This window comes from Syngnathoides biaculeatus, chromosome 7 (assembly GCF_019802595.1).
Source record: "Syngnathoides biaculeatus isolate LvHL_M chromosome 7, ASM1980259v1, whole genome shotgun sequence".
In the NCBI taxonomy this organism is placed as follows: domain Eukaryota; kingdom Metazoa; phylum Chordata; class Actinopteri; order Syngnathiformes; family Syngnathidae; genus Syngnathoides; species Syngnathoides biaculeatus.
The window spans coordinates 28,443,886-28,460,401 of NC_084646.1; the positions used below are offsets into that span (position 1 = coordinate 28,443,886).

Genomic DNA, 16,516 nt, shown 5'->3' on the forward strand with positions numbered 1-16,516 from the left:
TCATTTCGGCCACTTGTATCCAGGATCTTGTTCTTTCGGTCACAACCCACAGCTCGTGCCCACAGGTGAGGCTAGGAACATAGATCGATTGGTAGATTGAGAGCTTTGCCTTTCGACTTAGCTCCCTCTTTACCACAACGCACTGATACAAAGTCTGCATCACTGCAGACGCTGCACCAATCCGTCTGTCGATCTCCCACTCCATTCGTCCCTCACTCGTGAACAAGACCCCGAGATACTTGAACACCTCCACGTCATGCAGGATCTCATCCCCGACCCGGAGAGGGCACGACACCCTTTTTCGACTGAGGACCAGGGTCTCAGATTTGGAGGTGCTGATTCTCATCCCAGCTGCTTCACACTCGTCTGTGAACCACTCCAGTCAGAGCTGGAGATTGCGTCTTGAAGAAGCCAACAGAATCACATCATTTGCAAAGAGCAGAGATGCGATGCTGAGGCCAACAAAGTGGAGACACTCTCCGCCGCGGCTGCGATTAAAGATTCTGTCCATAAAAGTTATGAACAAAATCTGTAACAAAGGGCACCCTTGGAGGGGGGGGCATCCATTCCAATCATGCCCTTCCAGGTCTCAATGTCATTGCCCACGTGGGCATTGAAGACCCCCAGCAGAATAGTGGCGCTCTCCAACACTCCGTCTATAGACTCAAAAAAGGGTGGGTACTCTGAAATGCTGTTTGGTGGAGAAGCACAAACTACAGTCAGGACCCATCCCCTTACCTGCAGCCGGAGGGAGGATAGCGTCTCATCCACTGGGATAATCCCCAACGTACAAGCCCTGACCCGGGGGGCAATAAGTATCGCCACACCTGCTCGGCGCCTCTCCCCGTGGGCAACTCCTCTAAAGAGGACTGGTGCCAGAGCCCAAGTGGTGAGGCGAGTCCGACTATATCTAGTTGGAACTTCTCGACGTCATACACCAACTCGGGTTCCTTCCCTGCCAAAGAGGTGATATTCCATCTCCCTAGGGCTAGCTTCTGTGGCCACCACCAAGCTCACAACGCACCCGACCCCTATGGCCCCTTTCACAGGTGGCGAGCCCATTGGAAGGGGGACCCATGTTAAGTATGGTTGCAGGCCCGGCCACCAGATGCTCGCCTTTAAGCCCCACCTCCAGGCCTGGCCTCAGAGGGGGGCATCAGTGACCCGCGTCCAGGCAAGGGAAAACAAGTTCCAGTTTTTGACCTTGTTTTTGGAATCGTATGTATAATCGTATCTATGGGAGGCTGCAGGTAAGAATATTGAATCACTCAACCCCAGCCTGCTTCTTTATCTGTCTTTTCGTTTAGATCCCATTCCGAGATTTGTTTGGTGAGAGTATCACATCTACTTGGCGATGAGTCTCTCCATTAGGTGTATTATGTTGATGAAGTGCTTCATATGCTTCCTTAACTTCTGATGAAGCATTGTGTATTTTAGTCACTTGGTCTCATAGTATCTCATTGGGGAGCCCTGCTAAAAATTCTCTATAGAATAATTGTAAATAATTACACATGTTCTAGTTCAGGGTGTACCAGGATCCTGCCCGTTGACAGCTGGGATAGGCTCCAGCTCTCCTGCAACCCTTGTGATGATAAGTGGCTAAGAAAATGAATGGATGGAATTTAAAAAAACTATCATTGGAAAGCTCTTTGTAAACCCCTTAAAATCTTACTTAAATTATCTCAATAGCTCAAACAACAAAAGTTAAGACCATTTAAAGATTCGGAATATGGGCTAATTATGGTATTGGTAAAACAAAAGAAAAGAACAATAAGTTGTGACCTTCCCAGTTATAGCATCTTTAAAATGTCATGTTTGTGTTTCTCAACGATCCCTTGATTATTAGCATTTGCACTTATTTTCATTATAATTGCATATAATTCCATACAAAGCACCAAATCCGTCAATTTTACCGATTTTGCAATGCGACCAACATTTTTGCGAGTGTCAAACAAACAGTCCGACCGGTCATATCACTTTCATATTTCACTAGATGACATGTACTACTACGACATCTACTATTTACTTTTACATCTATAAGTACAAATAAAGTCATTTGGAAAAAAATATATACTTACCGACAGGTTTTGATCGAGGTTTTAAACTGAGAAAAGTTTCGAATATGGGTTATGTTATCGCCACGAGGCCACAGTAGCTAGCTGGCTAGCTAGCGCCACATTCAAGGTTCTTGACGATAAACTAGAAAGCCACCCGAAAGCAAACACATGCTTTCTAGCACGTTCCCTACACCCCTCACGACAGATGCGTTGGGGAGTGTGTGGAAAACGTTAATTTATTGGCTTCACAGCAAGAAACTGGAGGGTTCTGTACTCGCAGCAACAACAGCTATTTTTTTTAATTAAAGGATATGACGCAATTCTTTTTCTCCTTCAGTCAACTGCATCAGCATACAACTCACCGCCACTTGCTGGCAGGCGAAACACGGCACACCTAGAGAACAGTTCAAAATGTTAAGTGTGGGTACCTCTGCAAACTTTAATACTCGAACTTGAAAAAAAAAAAAAACATATCAGCTGTTTATTTTTGTTGGTCATGTTGGTACTCAAGATGTAATGGATGAAAATCCAGATGATTGAGTGGAACCACAACCCGCATCTTTAAAACTGTGAAAAAATGGTTCAATCCGGATTTGGTCAGATGACCTCTCCTTGGTCTCTCATTTGTTTGATAGTGATTGAAAGTTTGTGAACATAGTGCCCTCTTCAACACACTGACAGCTGGTTTCCGATTTTTCAAGATGCAGGCTTTATAATAGTGACTTGTCTTACTTACTGACTTGACTTGGCCTATTTTGAAATCTCCATAGTCATGACAGTATTTATATATTGTAACAAATATTAGATACATTTTATTACGCAACTTCAGCATGTGTATTAACTCTGATGTTGCTTGAAAATTGTTCTACAGAAATTATTTTCTGTACAAATTCTATAGAAAATAGAGATCAAGCACTGTGCCACTTTCTGTTCTTCAAACCTTTCTACAGAATTTCTATAGAAACATTATGTTCTATAGAAACATTATGTTCTATAGAAATTCTATATAAAGTGTTGGAAGACGCTTTTTCTTTCCTTCTCGTGTTTGTTTAATTTACGGTTATTGGTTATTCAAATAAAAGCTGGAGACTATGAACAATTTCTTCAAAGAATTTACTTTCAGAATATTCCGGGCACTTATGAGCTACAGACAATGGCTGGAGAGAGTATATCACAAGTGTGAAGATACAGATAAAGCACACATCCTTTAACTTGTCAGAAGGGCAGACCATGGGTGGTATCAAACCTGTGGCATGAAATCCGGGCTTTCCACTTAGACAAAGGGTTTCTGCCTCAACCGGTTCTAGCTGGCAATGGATTATTACAAAGTGTCCAGTATGCAGTTCATCAAGGTTAGCCTACGTGCAGAGATGCCCTCAAGGACACATCTGGCTACAGAGCAGAGCCCCACTGAGGACATGAGGAAATTACGCAGTCATGACTAAATATGGGCATAAGACATACTTCAAAAGTCACAGCCAAAGTTCTATCGAAGAATTTTTTCTATATAAGTTCTATATAATTATATAATATAATCAACGATATATTATAGATTCTAAATACAATACATTCTTAACTGAGAGAGACGCCATGCTTCTGATTTCATTCAATCATTCACACGTAGCAATGTTATGCTAGCGAAGAACGTCTCATTCATTTATACGAAACGTGTATTGAAAATCAAATATAGGGCATATCTTCGTGCAAACACAGTCTGGTTAAGCTTCGGCTGCGAGCCGGCAACAAAGCGACACGTTTGTGCAGTCGGATCATCACTAAATATCTCTCAACAAAGAATAAGTGTGTCAATCGTTCACATGTAGCAATGTTATGCTAGCGAAGAACTTCTAATTCATTTATGAGAGACATGTATTGAAAATCCAATATAAGGCATACCTTCGTGCAAACATATCTGTTCCGGTTGATATTAGATGGATTTAGTTGATGATGCGGTCTTCCACAAAGTTTGATCTATCGAAGGCATTTTTCGTACTGGGTCTTCGGTTTTGGAAAAGGCACGAATCGAACGCCACCAACTAGCCTTTCAGTATACCTGTCGTCACTATTACAAAGTCCGTGACTACACCTCTTAACCATATTTTTTGTTAAATAACCCAAATACGCGATAAAACGCTAACTAAACCTATACTGGACCATGCAATGTTGTCTGAGAAAATGGCGGGAGCAAAAAGGGGCGTGGTTTATGCCGATCTCTGGCCTCTGATTGGTCAGTGACGCGGATTGCGCAATATCCACGGAGAGGTCAATTCTATTTGTTTCTATAGAATTTCTACAGAAATTTTTTAGCAGGGAGAGTTCCATCATATTCTTCCCTCACAAGAGACTTCCACTTCTTGTAGGCAGTTGTGAAACCTTTCAAAAGTCTTCTTGATTTGCTTTCTTGGAGTTCTTTGCCTTTTTCAGGAAGTGTTCTGGCTCTCTGACTTCTTCTTAGTTCCTCTTGACCAGCAGATTGTTTCTCAATGCGAATTTCATTCTTTTCTAATGAATTTGCATTTAAATTATCATCATTAAGATCTTGACTGGTGTACTTCTATAACTTAAGCATTATCAGGATAGAAAACCATGTTTCTCTAGTTAACTTTCTTTTGCATAAAGGTTACGTCTTAGTATATCCTTCAAAATGGAAATGGTAATTACTAATAAATCAACCCCTTTAACCTTAAGTTTAACCACAAAATTCTAGTGTCTAAATATGTCAAAAAAAAAAAATTCCTGGATCACAAATGTACTTGTTTTCACTTGCAATGAATTACAGCACCTTGTCACCTTAGTGAACAAAGTTCCACAATATAAACATGAAATAAGAGGAACATAAATTACTATTTAATGCAAATAAATTAATAAATAATTAGATTAACTTAAGTAGCCAGAGTAACTGTGGTCAAGGAAACAGAGGTGATGAAGTAGTTATTGGTAATTTCGTGGGACAGATGGTGGTAAACTTTGCAAAAGAATGAACATAGATGTAGTGAAGAATTTTTCCAGAACAGGCAAGAAGATAGGGTGACATTAGAAGCACCCAGAATGAGGTTATATATTGTAAGCAATGTTCCCTCTAAGCTGCGCAACTGCGGAATTGCGCACTGGTCGCACACTCACACACACAAGAAAACCTATGCAGTCCAGTGAAGGCACTGCAAATGAATTAGATATATATATCTTTATTTCTGTATCATTTTTATGTGTAATTCACAGCACAGAGTGACAGGTGTTCAGCCAATCATACGATACGATCCAATTACACTATCCAGTCAATCATGGTATTGACAGTACTTACACGTGCTCTGCTTGTAAACACTCCATAACATGGGGCGGAATTCAGTAGCATTAATGCTAACAACCCCTTATCGTGGTGAAATGGACAGTCAGTGAATGTGATACGTCGACTCCCCAAACCAAAGTAAAAAAGACCTGCTGTTTTTTTAAGATGGAATGGCTGTCAGAGTAAATGCAAATAGAAGAACAATCAGTGAAACTCGGTGAGATTTTTTTTTTTCGAGTTAGAAAGGTCTGCTCTGCAAAACATATAGCAAAGCTAAAGTTGTGAACGAGTTTTCCGATGGAAAATATAGAGTAAATGGAAGCTGGACTACCTCAAGCGACTCATTCAGCAAGAAAGTAATTTGAATGCTGTTAGAATTATATGAAGACTCAAATGGGAAAAGGAATTGGTACATGATTGTGCAAATGACCAGTAGAGAAAGGATGAGCTGTCACACACACAAAAAAAATCTGACACTGAGCAAGTTAAAATTCTCGTTGACAATTTTTCAACATTAAAACATTTCAAGCTTCTAGTGCAGTTTGTGGAAGAGGATTTAGTTTGATGAATCATGTCAAAACAGCATCCAGAAATCATCTTGAAGTGACACACTAGAACTAACTGATGCCCATAAAGTCAAAGCAAGAAGCAGATGGAGCCATCAACCTGGACAAAGTGTACAACCATTGGAGAAGTGAGGACAGACATGAAAAATAAGGTGAATTTTAAGTCAGATTTGTGACATTTACCAAGATGTTTTCATTAAATTCTATTATGATGATAGTATCTTAGATCCTATATTATCATTCGTGGGTAGTAGGAATGTTAATAAAATACTTTGTTTGACTTTGTTTATTTGATTGCTTTTTTTTTTTTTTTTTTAAACTATCTGGAGCCCATTGGGGAGCACAATTTTGTGAAACCTGTAGGCCGGTCCCAAGCTCAGACAAATGCAGAGGGTTGCATCAGGAAGGGCATCTGGCAAAAAACTGTCAAACATATATGAGCGTTCATCAAACGAATTCCATAACAGGTCGTGGTCCGGCGTAACTACGCACACAATGTAAATCTGCATGGTGTAGGTAGAAATTCAGATAATATAGGTCAAAGACATAAAAGAGGAGGAAAGCGGCTTGGTCGACATAAGAAGAAGAGGAATGCACTGACCCTACAGCTGTGTGTAGGGATTTTGAATGTGGGAATATGACATCAAAATCTCAGGAGTCAGTCAACATGATGATGAGGAAAAAGGTTGATATACTGTATTGTACATCCAAGAGTGCAAGTGGAAAGGGACTAAGGCTAGAGGCTTAAGTGCAGGGTTTAAAACTTTTCATCATATAGTAGATGGGAAGAGAAATCGAGTAGGGGTTATTTTAAAGGAAGACCTGGTTAAGAATGTCTTGGAGGTGATGAGAGTGTCATATCAAGTAATGAGGATGAAATTTGAAATTGAGGGTAGAATGTGTATGCCCCACAGCTAGGATGTGACCTCGAGTTGAAAGAGAAATTCTGGAAGGAACTAGACGAAATAGTTCCGAGCATCCCATACAGAGAGAGGGTTGTGATTGTGGTAGATTTCATTGAACATGTTGGCGAAGGAAACAGGGGGTATGAAGAAGTGATGGGTAAGTATGGCATACAGCAAAGAAACTTTGAGGGTCAGATGGTAGCTTCGCAAAAGGATGGAATTAGCAGTGGTAAACACTTATTTACAGGAGAGACAGGAACATAGAGTGATCTACAAAAGCGGCGGTAGAAGCATGCAGGTGGATTTTATTTTGCGCAGATGATGTAATTTGAAGGAGATTACTGACTGTAAGGTAATGGTGGGGGAAGAGTGTAGCTTGACAGCATAGAATGGTGGTATGCAGGATGACACTGGTAGCGGGGAGGAAGATTAAGATCAAGGTAGAACAGAGATTCAGGTGGTGGAAGTTGAGAAAGGAAGAATATTGGTTGGCCTTTCAGAAAGCGGTGAGACAGACTCGAGATGGACAGGAAGAGCTTCCAGACTGGAATACTACTGCCAAGATATTCAGAGATGCAGGTAAGAGAGTACTTGGGGTGTCTTCTGGTAGGAAAGGGGAGAAGAAGACTTGGTGGTGGAACCCCAAAATACAGGAAGTCAGCCAAGGAAAGAAATTAGCAAAGAAGAAGTGGGACACGAAGAAGACTGAGGAGAGGTGAAAGGAATACATTGAGATGCAACATAGGACAAAGGTAGAGGTGGTGAAGGTTAAACAAGAGTCATATGATGACATGTACACCAGGTTGGATACGAAAGAAGGATAAAAGGATCTCTACAGGTTGGCCAAACAGAGGGACAGGGATGGGAAGGATGTGCAGCAAGTAAAGGTGATTAAGGATCGCGATGGAAATATGTTGACTGGTGCCAGTAGTCTGCTAAATAGATGGGAAGAATACTTTGAGAAGTTAACAAATGAAGAAAATGGGAGAGAAGGACAAGTAGAAGAGGCAAGAGAGAATGACCAGGAAGTGGCAATGTAGTAAGGGAGAAGTTAGAAAGGCACTGAACATGTTTGCAGATGATGATGTGATCTATAGTGAAAGCAGGGAGCAGGTGGAGGAACAATTAAAAAGATGGAGGTACGCACTGGAAAGGAAAGGAATGAAGATTAGCCGAAGTAAAACAGAATATATGTGCATGAATGAGAAAGGTGGAGGGGGAAGAGTGAGGCTATAGGGAGAAGAGATAGCGAGGGTGGAGGACTTCAAATATTTAGGGTCAACAATCCAGAGCAATGGTGAGTGTGGTAAGGACGTGAAGAAATGGATCCAAGGAGGTTGGAACAGCTGGCGGAAGGTGTCTGGTGTGTTATGTGACTGCTATGATAATTCCTCTCCTTTCAAGTGCATGTCTCCATCTTTCTAATTGTTCCTCTGCATGCTCCCTGCTTTCACTGCATATCACAATGTCATCTGCGAACATCATGGTCCAAGGGGATTCCAGTGTAACCTCATCTGTCAGCCTATCCATTACCACTGCAAACAGGAAGTGGCTCAGAGCTGATCCCTGATGCAGTCCCACCTCCACCTTAAATTCTTCTGTCACACCAAAGGCACACCTCACCATTTTTCTGCTGCTATCATACACAGGACAGAAGTAAGTATCTGCGAGCAACAGTATGGTTTCATGCATAGAAAGATACCACAGATGCATTATTTGCCTTGAGGATGCAAGTGGAAAAGTACAGAGAAGGTCAGAAGGAGCTACATTGTGTCTTTGTGGATCTAGAGAAAGCCTATGACAGAGTACGAAGAAAGGAACTGTGGTACTGCTTAGCCTCCACTACTCTTTCCCATAACTTCATTGTGTGGCTCATCAACTTTATTCCTCTATAATTCCCACAGCTCTGAACATCCCCTTTGTTCTTAAAAATGGGAACTAGAACACTTTTCCTCCATTCTTCAGGCATCTTTTCGCCCGCTAGTATTCTGTTGAATAAGTTGGTCAAAAACTCCACAGCCATCTCTCCAAATTGCTTCCATACCTCTACCGGTATGTCATCAGGATCAACTGCCTTTCCATTTTTCATCCTTTGTAGTGCCTTTCTGACTTCCCCCTTAGTAATCATTGCCACTTTCTGGTCCTTCACACTTGCCTCTTCAACTCTTACTTCCTTCTCCTTTTCGTCATTCATCAACTTCTCAAAGTATTCTTTCCCTCAATTTAGCACACTACTGGCACCAGTCAAGACATTTCCATCTCTATCCTTAATCACCCTTACCTGCTGCATATCCTTCTCATCTCTATCCCTCTGTCTGGCCAACCTGTAGAGATCCTTTTCTTCTTCTTTCGTGTCCAACCTGATGTACATGTCTTCATATGCCTCTTGTTTAGCCTTTGCCACCTCTACCTTTGCCCTACGTCGCATCTCGATGTACTCCTTTCGCCTCTCCTCAGTCCTCTCAGTGTCCCACTTCTTCTTCACTTCTTCTTTCTTTCCTTGTATGACTCCCTGTATTTTGAAGTTCCACCACCAAGTCTCCTTCTCCCCTTTCCTACCAAAAGACACACCAAGTACTTTCCTGCCTGTCTCTCTGATTACCTTGGCTGTCGTAGTCCAGTCGTCCGGGAGCTTCTGCTGTCCATCGAGAGCCTGTCTCACCTCTTTCCGAAAGGCTGCACAACCTTATTCCTTTCTCAGCTCCCACCACATGGTTCTCTGCTCTACCTTTGTCTTCTTAATCTTCCTACCCACCACCAGAGTCATCCTACACACCACCATCCTATGCTGTCGAGCTACACTCTCCCCTACCACTACTTTACAGTCAGTAATCTCCTTCAGATTACATCGTCTGCACAAAATATAATCCACCTGCGTGCTTTTACCTCCGCTCTTGTAGGTCACTATATATTCCTCCCTCTTCTGGAAATAAATGTTCACTACAGCCAACTCCATTCTTTTTGCAAAGTCCACCACCATCTGTCCCTCAAAGTTCCTTTCCTGGATGGCGTACTTACCCATCACTTCTTCATCGCCCCTGTTTCCTTTACCAATATGTCCATTACAATCTGCACCAATCACAACTCTCTCTCTGTCTGGGATGCTCAGAACTATTTCATCTAGTTCCTTCCAGAATTTGTCTTTCAACTATAGGTCACATCCTACCTGTGGGCCATAGCCGCTAACCACATTATACATTACACCCTCAATTTCAAATTTTAGTCTCATCACTCGATCTGATACTCTTTTCACCAAGACATTCTTAGCCAGCTCTTCCTTTAAAATAACCCCTACTCCATTTCTCTTCCCATCTACTCCATGGTAGAATAATTTAAACCCTGCTCCTAAACTTTTAGCCTTACTACCTTTCCACCTGCTCTCTTGGATGCACAGTATATCAACCTTTCTCCTACTCATCATGTCAATCAACTCCTGAGCTTTTCCTGTCACAGTCCCAACATTCAAAGTCCCTAGACTCAGTTGTAGGCTCTGTGCAGGCCTCTTTTTCTTCTGATGACGGATCCTGTTTCCTCCTCTTCTCTGTCTTTGACCCACAGTAGCTGAATTTTCACCGAAGCCCTGCTGGTTCGCAGTGCCAGTGCTCTCCCTGGACTTTACTGGGAGCAAAGGCCGAACATATGGGACATTTAAAAAGGAAGATACAACAGCACCAGGAGATTACCGAAGAATCTGCCTGGCCTGCATTGCGGGCCGCCTCAACACAAAGTCATTACAGTGAAGAGCAAGAAAAAAGAATGTGATTCAGTGCAAAATATTGACGTTAGACTTACAAATAGATTTGAGGCACTCTTACAAGACCCAGGCCAAGAATGCTCATATCCACGGATGGTGGCACTGAAGAAACAATAGGAAGCAGAACTGGAGGAACCAGAAATGAAGATGTTGAGGTTCACGCTCGGAGTGAGCAGGTTGGATAGGATTAGAAATGAGTTCATTAGAGGGACATCCAAAGTTGTATGTTTTGGAAACAAGGTTAGAGAGAGCAGACTTCAATGGTTTGGTCAAGTCCAGAGGCGAGCAGGTGAGTATATTGGTAGAAGGGTGCTGAGGATGGAGCTGCCAGGCAAAAGAGTGAGACAAAGCTCAAAGAAAAGTTTGATGCCTATGGTGAGGGAGGACATGAGGATTGTGGGTGTTAGAGAGGAAGATACATGAGATAGGCTTAGATGGAAAAAGACGACACGCTGTGGAGACCCTTAAAGCGACCCTTTTATTTTTTTATGCGTTTATAAATGCAATTAATCAGATCATTGAGTTTGTTGTATGAAATGCCCTGTATAAATAAATTTGCTCTGCATAGCATTGCTTTGCATCTTTCCAGTGTGCTGAATTTTCATGACATATTTTTGGGATTGTTTAGTCCAATTTTAATGCATGGAAATATAACTTCCATATTCATCCATCCATTTTCTTAGCAACTTGTCCTCACAAAGGTGGTGGGGAACACTGGACCCTATCCTAGCTGTCAACAGGAAGGAGGTGGGGTACACCCTGAACTGGTTTCCAGCCAATCGCAGGGCACATCGAGACACAGCTTCACTCCCAATCACACCTCGGGGCAATTTCGAGTGTCCAATTAATGTTGCATGTTTTGGCGATAAGGGAGGAAACTGCAGTGCCAGGAGAAAAACCACGCAGGCACGGGGAGAACATGCAAACTTCACACAAGTGGGTCCGGGATTGAACCTGGGATCCCAGAACTGTGAGGCCAACGCTTTCCAGCTGAGCTACCGTGCCGCCAGAGTTTTCATTTATAAAAAAAAATAAATAAATTCAAAGACCATTTGCTGTGGTTGGTGTTTTATAAAAACAAGCCAGCAAACTCGTTAACTGACCAGAAATATTTTTCTCAGTAGATTTTTATCCTTTGGTGGAAGCACAGTGGGGCAACTGGTTAGAGTGTCTCCCTCACAGTTTTGAAGACCAGAGTTCACATCCTAGCGGGGCCTGTGTGGAGTTTGCATGTTCTCCCTGTGTCAGCGGGGGATTTTGTCCAGGTACTCCGGTTTCCTCCCACATCACAACAACATGAATGTTAGGTTAATAGAAGACTCCAAATTGCCCGTAGGTGTGAATGTGACTGTGAATGGCTGTTGTTGTTAGTATGTGCTGTAAGATTGGCTGGCAACTAGTTCAGGGTGTACCCTTCTCCTGCCTGGCCTTGTTTGTTCCTCTTTCCGAGGTGATGAAGATTATCATCTGTCCAGATGTCATTCCACATTCATCTTCATCGTTCAAGATGGTGTCCATGAGGTTTGTCATGTGTCTGCCATTATGGCAGACACCAATCCATTAATCAGTGGGTGAAGTGTTGGAGAAGATTCCCTATCTGTCTCTTGGAGCACATCAAAACATGAAGCTGGGTTCACCTTGCCGAAATGTATTCATCACAATACGTGAATATTCTAGAGACTGTCAGCTCTCTTCTCTAAAGATGTGTTATTATGGTGGTTAGGTTTTGTGTTTATGAAATTGGCTTTCCATGGTGACAAATATTGCATCTGTGTTTCTCTCACCAGTAGATATAAATAGATTTTAAACATGTATAATAACAATTCCCTCATACCCATCAACAAAAATTAATGAACACAATACGGTGCCATTTACAGTGGTACCTCAACTTATGAAATGAATCTGTTCTATCTGAAAGTAATTTTGTAAACAGAATTTTTCGTTAGTAGAAACACATTTTACGTGTCAGTAGCCTAATCCATTCCAAGCCCTCCAACCCTCTCACCCCACCGCCACAAATAAGATTCAAAGTACATAATGTAAAGAATAATAAAAAAAATTATGTTCATTTTCCATTGGCGTTGAGCAACAACGCAAAGAGGTGGGTGCGTGACATGCAAAAGGCATTGTGGGGGACGGAGGAGGTGGTATACACACAACTTCCCAAATCTCCCAACAAATTCTTTTGAACAATCGAGTATCCCTCTTTGCCATACTTCTTCAGGAGGTCATTAAATATAGCGGTTGCTTTCTTAGAAATTATGACCTCCATCACTGTGACTAACTAGCACTGCCCATCAATTTCTTTGAGCCCATGGTGAAAAAAGATCATTACATTCACAAAGTAGTTGTACTTACTGTAGTCGTTTACAAATGTCCACTAGCGTTTGACAATGGATTCAGTGACGGAGCTACAGGAAGTTCATCAAGGGTAAAGATTGACATCCCTCCTAGCCAATGGGAGAGCAGCTCTATCGCCACACAAACTGTCATGCTCCTGGCTTCCTGCCCAGGCTGGCGTGGCCAGCCAATCAGTCAGAGAACACCTGCACCGTGTTACAGTTGATGACGCCCAGTATAGATAGGACATGGATAGATCATCGTCCTTGATGCCTCGTTCCTGCACTCCTGTTTGCCTGACTTCTGCTCTCCGTGCACCGACCCACGCCTGTCCACTGACCACCCTCGTAAGCCTGCCGTACTATTACTTCCAATTGTTTGGACTGGCTGCCTGATCCCAGATCTTGGACCGAATAAAGGTTTCCTGTGCACTGTCTGCTTGTCTCTGGAGTCGTGCATTTGGGGTCCACCCTAGAGCCCCTTTCGTGACACAAACCAAGATGCAGGAAGTGCATCAAAGATTGACGTTGATCCTAGCCAATGTGATGCCAGGAAGATGCTACGGCAATAGCCAATGGGAGAGCATTTACGTTCATAAATGTGTAATATTAATATTTCTAGCTGTTATAAAATATACTTATTGATAAATGGGGATATCAATACATTTTTTCTAGTGTTCATGCAAATGACTTTTTAAATCTACTGCCACTTATTTACAGGATGGCAATTTTTGTTTAGATTTTATTTATTGGTGAAGAAGTAATAGCAAAAATGGAAAAGTTGCTTCAGCAGGATGATCACGGGAAAGTGAGCTCATCACATGCATGCCTCAGAGGGCTGTGAATTTGGCCAGAGAGGTGTAGAAAAGGCAAGGAGTAATAGAGTGAGGGTATATTCAAATCTTGCGAGTTTCAACACTGCACACTGTGCCTTTAAAGTGCCACTGACACCAAAATATACATTTTAAAATAGGTATTGTTATCAAAACTACAGAAAACATTGATCACTTTGGTGATAATACGATTCAGAAAAAGTGAGCTATGAGCATTTTAATAAAGCGCAAAGTTGCGAAAAAATGACTCGACATCCCAGTGGTGGCCATATTGTATGTGATGTCATGTGACGTCTCGTGCAGGCATCACACTGGGGCAATCACCATTGACAACACCTTGTGCCAAATGCAATGGCAGATGAACAAGAGCGATTTTCAGATTTTTGTGACACCCTTCTGAAGCTGAAGCTCTTTTTGAGGAAGAAAAGATCTCAGAAGCGAGTGAAGTAATCGGGGCCATTTTACCATGTCATTTCGAGCCATATTTAGACGATATGCGGATCACTTCTAACTAACAACAGACTCCATGACAGACAGAGAAGGAGGATGAGGAACCCAATGAAATATTCAAAATGACTGGCCTATAAATGTTCGATTTCCTAACCCTTTCACAAGTCTTGTGTCTGCAGCATAATCAGGAGCACATGTGACCCTGACATTGGTGGCTGGTGTGGGGGAGAGCTAATTTCTCCTCCCCGCCCCCAGTGTGACTGCCTCCCCACCAGACCCATCTCTGCCTAGGTGTAAAAAGCAGCCTGCGCCACTGCTAACGGCAGCCCGCACGGATGAACACATTTAGCACCCCTGACTTACGTAGTGTATTCATTTATTATGACGGGGATCTTTTGTTACATTCTGAGAGAAGGATTACGTTGTCGGACGTGGATTTTAAGAATGTTCCCATACGGTCAAGGATGGCTGTTGACGGAAATTTTTATGAATACTGCTGCTCTCGGACAAGTACACGTATACAAGTATACGGACACCACACTGCTTTCCTGGAACATTTGTTGGAAATAACATTCCCCTATTTGGAACATTCGTTCGGGTTAGTTGACTATACGTCGTTGGGCCACACACTCTCCTGCCTTTTTATCTCACACTGCCTCCCTCCTCTCTTAAAGGGCTACACTCATAATTACAAATGTTACAGCAATGATTCGTGCAGCGTCTGCACGAATGTGGGTTTTGTATCAGTCCTTTGTGGGAACAAATGAGGTAAGCCGAGAGACGACATGCTCAATTCACCTGTTGATATACGTTAGGACCCTCACCTATGGTTACAAGCTCTGGATCATAACCAAAAGAACAAGATCCTGTATGCAAGTGTCCAAGATGTGTTTCCTTCGCAGGGTGTCCAGCCTCTTCGTAAGAGAAAGGGTGAGAAGCTCAGTCATCCAGGAGAATCTCAAAGTAGAGCCAGATGAAGTGGCTGGGGCATCTGATTCAGATGCATCAATGATGAGGTGTTCCGGGCACGTCTCACTAGAAGGAGATCCCGGGGATGACCCAGGACGCCCTGAAGAGCTAGATGAAGTGGATGGGGAAAGGGAAGTCTGGGAGTCCCTGCTAAGGCTACTGCCCCTGCAATCTGACCTAAGATAAGGAGTAGAAGATGGATGAATATGAAATGACACAAGAAAGTAATGAATCGACAAATTGTTTTTTTTTTTTTTTTTTTGCAATGACAGCTTCAAGATGCCACATTTGTTGTTTATACAAGGCAAAAACTCTTAATCGTAGATCTTGTGAGAGCTCTTCGTGTCGGGGCATGGTACAAAATCAAAGAGTGATTCTTGACAAAAGACGATTCTAAAGACGTTTTAAGCCTCACCTCCAATCTTGACAACCCTCCAGGTTGGCTCACACCTAAATGATTAGTTTTGGGATAATGTGCAGCCTCGTGGTTCACTTAAATTTTCCTCTCTGCACTATGAATTTGTACTTTGTATTCAATAAAAATATGAAAACATTTGTTGTGTGTGGTATTTGTTAAAGAATAATTATTTTGTTTACGCTTGTGATTTGGATGATGATCATAGGACTTAACATAATATAAAGTGTTGCACATGCAAAAATGGGTGCAAACTATATCGGTCATATAAACAAACGGGGAAGCCCATCAAGTAACCGGGGGCACCCAGGATGGTGTCATAATTACAGTATGGTTCATTTTATGTGTTCTGGTTTAGTTTTAATTTACTACACACAAGGTAATTTATCAAATGTAACACAAAATTACATTGGTTGATATTGCATCTGTAAATGCGGCCTCTGAAAAACAGTCTCAAACCAGCATAAAGTGTCCAGTGAAACCTTTTCCACTTGCGCAACATTTATGAAAAACAAAAACCAACAAAGAAAAATGATGACATTATATCGTCTATCCAGCAATGCAATTTTGTAGCTTTTTATTTTATTTAGCATACACTATTTGGTATCTGCAGCACGGTGGAGCAATTAATTAGACCATTGGCCTCACAGTTCTTAGTTCTTCACTCCCAAGACCCCCGTGGGGATAAGCGACTCCGAAAATGGATGGATGGATGGGATTTTTCCATATCAGTCCCTGATTATCTTCCAAATTTTTGTCACGCAGTTTTAAATTGGAATTTTCTTTTTGTGTGATGCATCCTTGATACGCGTGTGAGAGCAATCTCAGTGCCCTGCTTGGCTACCATGAATGCTGAGCTGACACCGCAGCTGTAATCTATCACCGCAGAGATTGCACTTGTTCTAACATTGTTTTACAAGCTGGTGAGGACTAGACAAGATA

At 42.2% G+C, this 16,516-nt stretch overlaps 1 long non-coding RNA gene across 1 annotated transcript in view; it reads right to left on the bottom strand.

Moving 5' to 3' along the window:
- Positions 1-13,074, bottom strand: part of LOC133503999 (uncharacterized) — a 32,385-nt gene extending 19,311 nt beyond the window's left edge. The window contains exon 1 of the long non-coding RNA XR_009795877.1: positions 12,927-13,074. This is a non-coding gene — a long non-coding RNA (uncharacterized LOC133503999). The remainder of the gene's footprint in view (positions 1-12,926) is intronic.
- Between the last annotated feature and the right edge of the window lie 3,442 nt (positions 13,075-16,516).